The sequence below is a fragment of the Meleagris gallopavo genome, chromosome 1 (assembly GCF_000146605.3).
Source record: "Meleagris gallopavo isolate NT-WF06-2002-E0010 breed Aviagen turkey brand Nicholas breeding stock chromosome 1, Turkey_5.1, whole genome shotgun sequence".
Lineage (NCBI taxonomy): Eukaryota > Metazoa > Chordata > Aves > Galliformes > Phasianidae > Meleagris > Meleagris gallopavo.
In genome coordinates this window covers 61,088,230-61,097,963 of record NC_015011.2, presented here as the reverse complement: position 1 = coordinate 61,097,963, position 9,734 = coordinate 61,088,230, and the positions used below count along the sequence as shown (strand labels likewise).

At 38.0% G+C, this 9,734-nt stretch overlaps 1 long non-coding RNA gene across 1 annotated transcript; it reads left to right on the top strand.

Moving 5' to 3' along the window:
- The first annotated feature begins 4,090 nt into the window (after positions 1 to 4,090).
- LOC109368155 lies at positions 4,091 to 7,101 on the top strand. The gene is made up of 2 exons (XR_004160915.1): positions 4,091 to 4,818; positions 7,026 to 7,101. It is a non-coding gene; the product is annotated as an uncharacterized LOC109368155 (long non-coding RNA).
- Positions 7,102 to 9,734: the final 2,633 nt, after the last annotated feature.

Below are 9,734 nucleotides of genomic sequence, written 5' to 3'. Positions count from 1 at the left end.
CCACTTTGCATGGTTGTGAGCAGTCCAAAAAGATTGAAGTTGCCTAGGAGTGGCTATGTTGACACAGCTACAGCTGCTATCAAAACAGCATTAGATCCAGTTTTTGACACATTTTTTTATAAATAGAATAAAAATAATAATAATCAAACTTAGTAAATAGGCTAAAAATGATGAAAGTATGACTAATTATTTGGGACACCTAAGGCTCTGCAATATGGAAGGAATGGCCTCTTTGACATGTGGCAGATTCCGCCTCCTCTCTTCCCCTCCCTCCCCCCAAAAAAAAGAAAAAAAGGGATAGGAATTAAGGAATAAGTCTTTATTCCTGTAGATTACCATGAATTTGCCATATGAAGAGATTCTTGAAGATAGCAATTCAAAACAACTTCTAAAACTAACGTTAATGTTTTTATAATCACATCCGTACCATAGACAAAAGCTTTTAAGCACTGCCATGCCTGCAGACAGACATTTGAGTGAAACTGAGTTGGCATCAATATATCTGCACATGCTCATGCAAAATTGATCAAAGTAGATTCTGATGACAAATACGGCAAAAGGTTTGTTCTCTGTAATTACTTATCTTTTGTATTGCATCTTTTACTGTAATCCAGCATACGAAAAAAGTGAATGCTAAAACGCTTGACAGGAATAGGGTATCTGGACAGTGTCTTTGTTGTTTGGAAAAATCACATTACAGGAACATCCCTGATCAATCAGCAGTGCTGAGAAAATTAAAGCAATCGTCTTTTCCACAATTGACACATTACAAGTCCAATTTTAAATTGGCTTCTGCATCTCCATATGGTGTAAGAACTGCGCTCTCCCACGTGGAGAGGAAAAGACCAGTTACAAAAAGAATAAAAAATAAAACTAAATATGTAAAGCTAAGGAATAATGCTCGGAAGCATTCGTCTGATGCTAGCCCTACTCTGAGAAGTATTCCTTATGCAGACAGTGAGTAACACGTGCTTTGGATGCAATAAGAATGCATTAATCTGCAATGGGCTTTCAAACATGTGCTTAGTATTAGGCATGAGTTATGCCAATTATAGATTCATGCATGCTGAAGTGTTTATGTTAATCAGAATTGTGATTTTAAGAATGCTTACAATAACCTTGACACAAGTTGATCTTTTCTCAGAAGTCCACTTATATTATATACCACTCACTTGATTTCTTGGAGCATTTTCCATCAAAAATGTCATAAACCTACTGTGTTACATGTTCTGAATGTGTATACAGTACATAGTAGCTAGTGGTATGATGCCTGCATCAAAGATACCTATTTTACCATAACTGCAGTTTCAGCATGAGATTATAAGCATGCCGAGGAAGAATGCAATAGATATGTTGAACTTGTCATGAAATGTAATCTCAGATTCTAGTTATGCATCAATTAAAATTTTCTGGGTGATACCCGAGAGACAAAACAATGTTAAGATTGGCATTATAATTGGCTGTATTATAACAGCAATTGTTTTTAAAATTCTGGAGCCATTCCTAGATGAAGTGTTCTCAGCTCTAAATAGTGCCCCTACAGACATCCCCTGGGTGCTGATGTTCCACAGGAGTGCTTGATGCAAGTGGAATTTTGCACATGCAGAAAGAGGAAGCAGGGCCAGGTCCCAGTCTCCATTACAGGAGCGCCATGTGTTTCTTAGTGCGTGGTGTTATGTGAATTTGCCAACTGTAATGTCTAGCTGCTAGCAGCCATGCAGAACATCAAACATATCTTAGCGAGCGTTTGTGCTTCAGAGGAGGAATGGTACGTGCTGCAGTGACTATCTTGCACATTTTTTCATTGTTCTTTCTTTATTGCTGCACAACTGACAGTAGACTCCCACTCTGTTATTAGTGACTCAGAGATACAAGTGCTGACCTGAAAAAGCTGGAGCTAATTCAGGGAAGGCTGGATGCACGAGCAGCTCTTGTTAGACTCTCTGAGAAAGAAGAGGTTGGGTAATGTTCTGGAAAGGCTGTTACGCCTTGTACAAAATTACTCAAGGCTAAAAGATTGGTTTGAAGGCTGTATGTCTGTACAGAGTGTTTCCAGTGCTCTTGGCAAAAGCTTTGCACTGTAGGAGTCACACTAGTGATGCCAGTCCAGTCCCTAACATTTGCTGATGGGCATCAGTTGTCAGGTGGCTGGAGATGATCTGAATTGAATCTAAACTGAAAATTTGCCTTTATGTTTTAAAAGACAACCATCTGGTTTACATATAAGTTTCTCAAACGGCAGAAGCTTTGAGCATGATCTCTTAGCAAAAGAAAATACATTTTAATGTTTGCACACAAAAGCACTTAGTATGGGCTGAAAATAAAAGATACGTGTATTTTCTGAGGCAAATACTTGAAATACTGCAGTAACCTGTAGATATTAGCTCTGTCGCCAGTAGATGGCAGCATTGCTTATTCCATATACCATCCATAAGATTGGAAAACTCTACCAAAAAGCCGTTTCTATCCAGAGCAAAATAAACAGTTTTTGATATGTCTGTTAAAGCAAAACACATGTATGTTGGACAGTAGTAACTATTTGTTACATAATTTGTGTCAGGTTTTGTTTGTTTGTCTCGGACTCTAAAGAGAAGTGTCTTTTGATTTCAAAGGACTTATCATTTATATCTTTGACATCATCAGTTTTAGGTTTCCCTGTCTTACTGAGACAATTTACCTCCAGCTGCTCCCCACCACTCCTTTGCTGGAGGCTCCTACCCTGCAGAGCAGTTTGTATATGTATTCTTTAAATCACACTAGGAAAAATCATCTGATTTCAGGTAACCCACCATTTTTACTTGGGATAAACTAAAGAGGAGTTATTCAAGCTGCATGGATGCGTAGGTCAGAGATGCTGTCACGAGTGTCTGGAGGCAGCCAATCTTCTACAGGCATATCTGCAAGAGAATGTGTGTGCAAATGCTGAAGGTCTCAAACTACATCGGTAGGTCCCTGTGGACTTCTGATGGTTTTCCTCTAAAATGAGCATTGGTTTTTAAGCATAGGTGCACAAACGTCTGTCCCACCTTGCTTTCTGAAGCAAACCTGCAATAAGCTAGAAATACTGTTAATTCATTCAGAAGCTTGTAGGACAGACTTGATTATTTACTTTGTCATCTCACAGGGGAGAAAAAAAGGTAGCAGGTAGAGAGTTGAATTTTTAAGTAATATTCTGTATTTGAGAAACAGAGGAACAGTGTTTACCTAGAAAGCACGCTGGGAGATTTTTGCCTGAGCATATTGCATGCTTTCTAATGTGTATAGGTCTGTTCTGGCCCCTAGTCTTTCTGCTTCCTTCAGTTTAGCACCAGTGAGCATGAAATCTCAGTCTTCATTATTCTATTCTCTTTGTACTGTTGCCTAATATTGCTCAGAAATGTCTTGTGTAGAGCACTTGTAGCTAGGGCTAAGAGAACCAGTGAAAGAAAGAATGCTCTTTAATGTTCATGTGCATTGTCTTGCACACCTAGGAGATCAACTTCAGATCTATTTTCTTAGTCTTGATTTCTCTTCAAAATTGAAATGTAACTCAGGACACAGAGCGGAGTGATGCTGTAGCCTTTCACCTTCATGGAGTAGCAATAAATCATGCTCCAGTTCTAAGCATGGCGGGCTCAAACTAATTTTTTGTGCATTCTTTTCTTTGGGAAAAAAGATTGGATGCTTGAATGCTGAGGAGACAGCGGATAAGGATTTATTAACTAGAATTACCAGCAGAAAACTTCAATATCTACAAACTTAGTGAATAAACTTTGTTATGCCATTTACTATATTTGCTACTGTTGACTAATCATGCAGGTTTTACAGTTCTGAGATGTATCGCAAATTTGAAATGTAAAAATTCTTTGACACCCGTATTTGCATGTTGGCATGGATATGACAAAGAGAGAACTTGTGGAACTTCAGCAGTGTCTGGATTTTCCTTCTCTTTGAGGGCCATTTTGATGAGCTGAGTATTGGTTGGGAGTCAGTTCTGTTTCTGACAGTGCTACTAGTTCACTGCAGGTCTTTAAATAAATCATTTAATCTCCATTTTGTTTCACTTCTCCTAACATAAAAAGAGAATATAGATGTGTGTGTATGCATGTATATATATATAAGTGTGTGTACATACATATAAACAGCAGTTTGAAAGTGATAATTGGCAAATATTTTCTAGTATTAGATACAAAGACTGAGCTTTATTATTGGTATTTGCAAGTAAGAAAGAGTGTTATCAAACTTCAGGGCTTACTGACCTTATGGAAAACTTCACAGCTGCGTTCTCTGAAAATACTCACTATTCAATAGTAGTCTGATTTCTGTGATAACATGCTTTTGTACTCAGATTGCTTGCCTGACAGGTAGACTGTATTGTATTTGAACTCATGACTGCATTCTCAGTTTGGATGGAGGTCCTTTTAATCTGGAATTGAATCCCGTAGGAGTCCTGAACTTGGAGGTTCCTGTAACTGCACCAATCTCCCACAATTTCTGTACCTGTTGCTAATCAGTCTGCAGCTTTAATCATCTCAATTCATATATAATTAATTAAATAGGTTACTTAATTGATAATTTTTATGTGGACAGGTAATCTCACCTCAGCGCATTCCTGCCACTGTGACTCCTACCTTATTGATGTCCCCAATGGTGTTCACTCAGCCCACACCCGCTGCACCAAAAGCCAATGAAAGTGGGCTGTTAGCAGCATCAAACCAAGAACCTGCTGCCAGCTCTGCTAACCTTCTCCTACCACTGCAAACCCCAGAGCCACCTGTGATCACCAGCAGCTCAGTGACAAAGATGCAGCTGCAGGAAACACTTCTACACCTGATCCAGGTAAAGTGCCAAGAGTTCTTCTACTTCATTTTAAACCATTATTCCCATTTTGATATAACCACCTGGTCACTTAAGCACCTGGTCATCTAATGAGTTGTATTCATCTATCTAGAGGCTACAGGGGTAATTAAGTATGTGCTGGAAGTTGTGCTTTTTATGGCTGTGTTAATTGAGCGCTATTCCATAGACCACGGAGGTAATAGCCTCTTCTTGCATACTGCTAGCTTAAATGCAGTGTGATTAATCAATGTAGTTTGAGATTAGGGAGAGGTGATACAATTGAAGGAAAAGAATAAAGATGACTGGAAGCTTCAAAAGGCTGTCCTGAGAGCTGGAAAGATACCTGCTGAATTTTTAGCGAAGTAAAGGTTGTTTATCTTAGCAGGCAAGTACTTCAAAGAGGCATGCTAGCAGCAAGAAGAACTCAGATGGGAAGTGTGAGCAACTTTAAAATATGTGTTAGATAACCTAACAACATGCTAGTTCGATCTGTTCTATGTAATTCTCTACTTGAAATGCTCAAATTCCTCTTGATAGAATTATTCAAGCTTAAATCTGAGAAAGCATTAACAGCATATAGGAGATGACTGTTTACTGCTCTGGGATTATATGAATGATTATGATTATTTTTTTTTTCCAGTAACTTGCTCTGAAATTAATACCTGAAGAGTGGAGTTTGAGACTGTAGAATTAAAGAACTGGCTATAGTACATAATGAATGGAGGCAGGGGTTTAAGTGTCCAATTCGTAGGCCAAACTATGCCTATAAGGCTTGGCAATACAATATGTCTTTATTGGAATGCTGAATTGACTCACATAAAATGAAGTTTAAATTATAGACCTAGAAATAAAATAATGTCTTCTTGACATTAGATGTTCTTCTCATTTTCCTCTTTATGTTGGGTTTAAAAAGAAAAATACTGTAATATTCTGTTTTACATACTTGGAATATCTGGATAGTAGGAAAACTGTGTACAAAATTGAAAAGGAGAAAGTAAAAAGTAAAAAGGTGAAAGTAAACTAGATTCTGTGCTCTGAAATTGTATTTGTAAAATGCATTTTCAGTCCCGCTGTTCTTGATGACAGCTAGGATTAACTGTGTTACCTGGAAATTATTTACTGTTTAATAATGTGGTGCTGATTGCTAGTTTCTTAGCTATCATTTTCAGTTATATAACACTACAATCTCAGCTGCTCCTGTTTTTCCTCAAGGACTGCCCTGATTTTAATTATCTTCATGTGTTTACGTAAGCTACTTAAGACATTTTTTTCTTAATGTGAGTTTGCCACTTCTCGAAAAAAACGGTCTTCTAAAGAGGAAAGTTAAACATGCATCAGAGCAAAAGGAGCGGTGCGTGGTAGGAGCATTAAGTCTAAAATAAAGAAACAGTCTAATAGTGATAGGACAAAGGGGAGATAGTTTTAAACTGAAAGAGGGGAATTTTATGTGAGATGTTAGGAAGTAATTTGTTACTCAGAGAGCAGTGAGGCCCTGGCCCACGCTGCCCAGAGAAGATGTGGGTGCCCCATCCCTAGAGGCCCTCAGGACCAGGTTGGATGGGTGGCAGCCCTGCCCGTGGCAGGGGGTTGGAACTGGATGAACTTGAAGTTACTTCAAGCCCAAGGCATTCTGTGATAAACAAGATGGAAATGTTTGTCCAGGTAGGATTTAATATAGGAGCAAAACTCAAAGTGTTCCACTGTTCCTTCAGAGACACTTATAATAATCAATAAACTAATGGAAGAAACTTCAGGAATCTGTTAGGTAAATGGGGGCAAAGAGAAGAAATTACAGGATTGCATCATAGAATCATGGAATCCTCAGAGTTGGTAGGCGCCCTTAAAGGTCATCTAGTCCAACTCCCTTGCAATGACCAGGGGCATTAGATCAGGTTAGCTAGGTCAAGTTGCTCTTAGCTGTGTTCTCTGCAGTATCATGCAAGAACAGTGTAGTCAAATCAATGTGAGTTTAGAAAGTTTACTTTCTGTCTATTCATTACTACTTACAGAGTTGTGCTTCCCATCCAGTTATATATATTATGTTCAAGCTGTAGAATATATGTTTGTACAGGAAATAGCCCTTCTGCTGTGTGCTTCTTAAGACAGAGTAAGGTTGAAAAGTATTTTGTCTGTGAAATGAAAAAAGAACCTTATCTGTGTACTCAAGAATGTCTCCTTTGTAGTAACAATTGTATTTTGTTTTTCAGAACGACGACAACTTCTTAAACATTATTTATGAAGCATATCTCTTCAGTGTGAGAAAGGCAGCGATGAAGAAATCCATGTGAAAGATATTTTGTTGTGTTTTTTAAAAAAAAAAATCTGAAATTTTACTTCCTGAATCCCAGGAAAAAGGCTTCCAAATTTTCAACTAATGTTACATTTAAAGAAATGAATGGTCTTGGGCACTTTGCATACACACAGATTTTGCTCGTTAGCAAGTACTTGTTATACTTAGAAAGAAGTGGGTGGAAATGGATTGTGCCTTCAGGGAGGAGAGTGTCACAATGCTGAAGACTTAATCGCAAAATATTTTTCGTAGACTGGCCCATACTTAGAATTGGTTTTCTTGCATAAAGTCACCGTTCTCAGAATTCAGTTTCGTTTTTGACTTACAGCATGGTTATTCATCGACTGGGTGCATTTCCTCCAATATCACATGCGACTTCCACGATGAACGATGCCCGTTTCTGACCACATGGTGGCAATGTTGGACTTTTTTTTAGGAAAGTGAAAATTGGTGAAATTTTGGAACTGAAAGTCTTAGGTAAACCGTTATGTCACCTTACTTAGCTGTCTGCAGAGAGATTTAGAAGAAATGTCATGACTATTCCCCCAAAATTTTGTAGAGAAATCTTTTTCTATTTTAACAAAAATATTTTTAGCTAGCTGTAGAAGTGGAACTCTGCAAGTGTTTTGATGAAGTAGGGGGGAGGGTTTTGTTTGTGAATGTACTTGCTATCAGCACAGCTTTGGGGTGGCACTGGATTCGTGTTTCTATTACTCCAGATCCAATCTGCATTACTGTAAGCAACGTGCAGCTTTGTTAAGGGGGAGGCTACCTGGTCTAAAAGTTCTATTAAGTTTTTTTTTTAATGTGTTCTTTTTTTTTTTTTTCTGGAGCGCAGTGGTTTCATTGATCCATTTCTAAAGAAAATAAAATGGATAGTCCCTATTTTGTGGTGATTTCATTTTAATCTACAGTGGACTATATATTTAGAATTGTTGGGATCAGTTGCATTTCTGTGACTTTAAAATGCTCTTAACGCTTGGCAGAAGAGACATTAATGAGATTAGAATAAGTGGCCAAAACAAATTTTCTCTATATTTTCATTAGCATCTCCTACTACAGTTTAGGAACCCCAAGATGTTGCTGAGGAGATATTTCCTTTATGGCTGCAGAGAGTCTGACCTGTAATGCACAAATGAGTATACACTTGTCTGGGCAGGCTATAGATGTAGGTATGTAGGCATAGCTCACCTGCCTCATCTGTGAGGGAAAGGTTCTTCAGTGTAAATAGGGACATACGTTTCAATTAGCGTAGTTCTAACTATTTATATAGTTACCCCCCTTTCCCATATATATGGCCTTTGGGAAGGGATCATAGCATTGCTCACATTCCTTGGGCAACTTTGTAAACAAACAAACAAAAAAAAGTGAAGAACTACTTGTTTTATACACAAGTGAGTAATCCCAAGAGACTTGTGGCTACCAAACTGCTAGACTTTTCCTACACAAAGTAGCTCATAGAGAGCAAGTTGTATTCTTGTTCCATTTGTTACCAAATTGGGTTCCCTGAAAAGAACGTGTTGCACGGGTAGAAAGACCTTAAAGGCAGCAAGACCTAATTCCCATTTCTTCTCTGCTGTGAAAGAAGTTGGAATCTGCACAAAGGAGTTTGTGTGAAACTAAATACATGCATAATGTCTGAGATTCTGGATTATCTGTGAGAGTACAATTTAGAAATAACAGGCATGCATAGTTATGACCTAATTCGATATGTAGAACTTTCTATAATTGGTGGGTAAAGATAATCCCTGAGTATCTCTCACTGTGTCTGTGATTGATTGGTTTTCTAGTCATGGGAAAAACATTTATATTTGGAAAAAAAAAACCTACACAAATTTGATGCATGAATTTTAAGAACATCCTTATTTATTGCTTTTCAGAATACCATCACTTTAAAAAAGGTATATATTTTTTTAAATATCTGTTAACTCTTGATGCACATGGCAATGGTAATGTTGGCACTGTGTCAACAAGCTGAAGCATATCTTAAAGCAGATAAGAGTAAAGTTAATTCCAGGTTTCTTCTCACTGCACTCTTTCCGAGTTACTGCTATACCATGTAACACCAACAGAGCTGTTTTTCTCTCATCCTCAGTGCTCTAGGGAGTATCTGAGATTGGGTAGTGTAGACTTGCCTTTTGGCATTTATAAGGGTAGCTTCTAAGAGAGGTACCATTTTAGTTGACTTTGCATACTTACCAACAATAGTTACAATAAGTAACAAGGTAGAACAGAAAGAAATGCTCTGAATTCTAAGACAACAGAAGAAAGAATAAAAAGTATTGACATAACTGAATTGCAGCCAAATCTGTTCAGCTTTTTATTAAGATGGCAAAATCAGCTCCTTCAGAAGCATTTGGGAACTGGAGGCTGAACTTAGGTTCTGTGCTGTGCTGAAGAGAGAAGTGCTTGCCCTATTCTCTCTCCTTTCTACTGTAAACTGAAGAGTCCATTTCAGGAAGACGCGTTTTGAGAAATACAGCAAGAATCTTCCAGTACCATGGAAAAGCTGCAGGATCCTCATGCAGTGATGAAAATGTATATTATTCTGCCTCATAGCCTTTTATCAGCTGGGACTGTCTCTTTAGGCAGCCAGATCTGTGCATGACACAGATGAATGTTTATG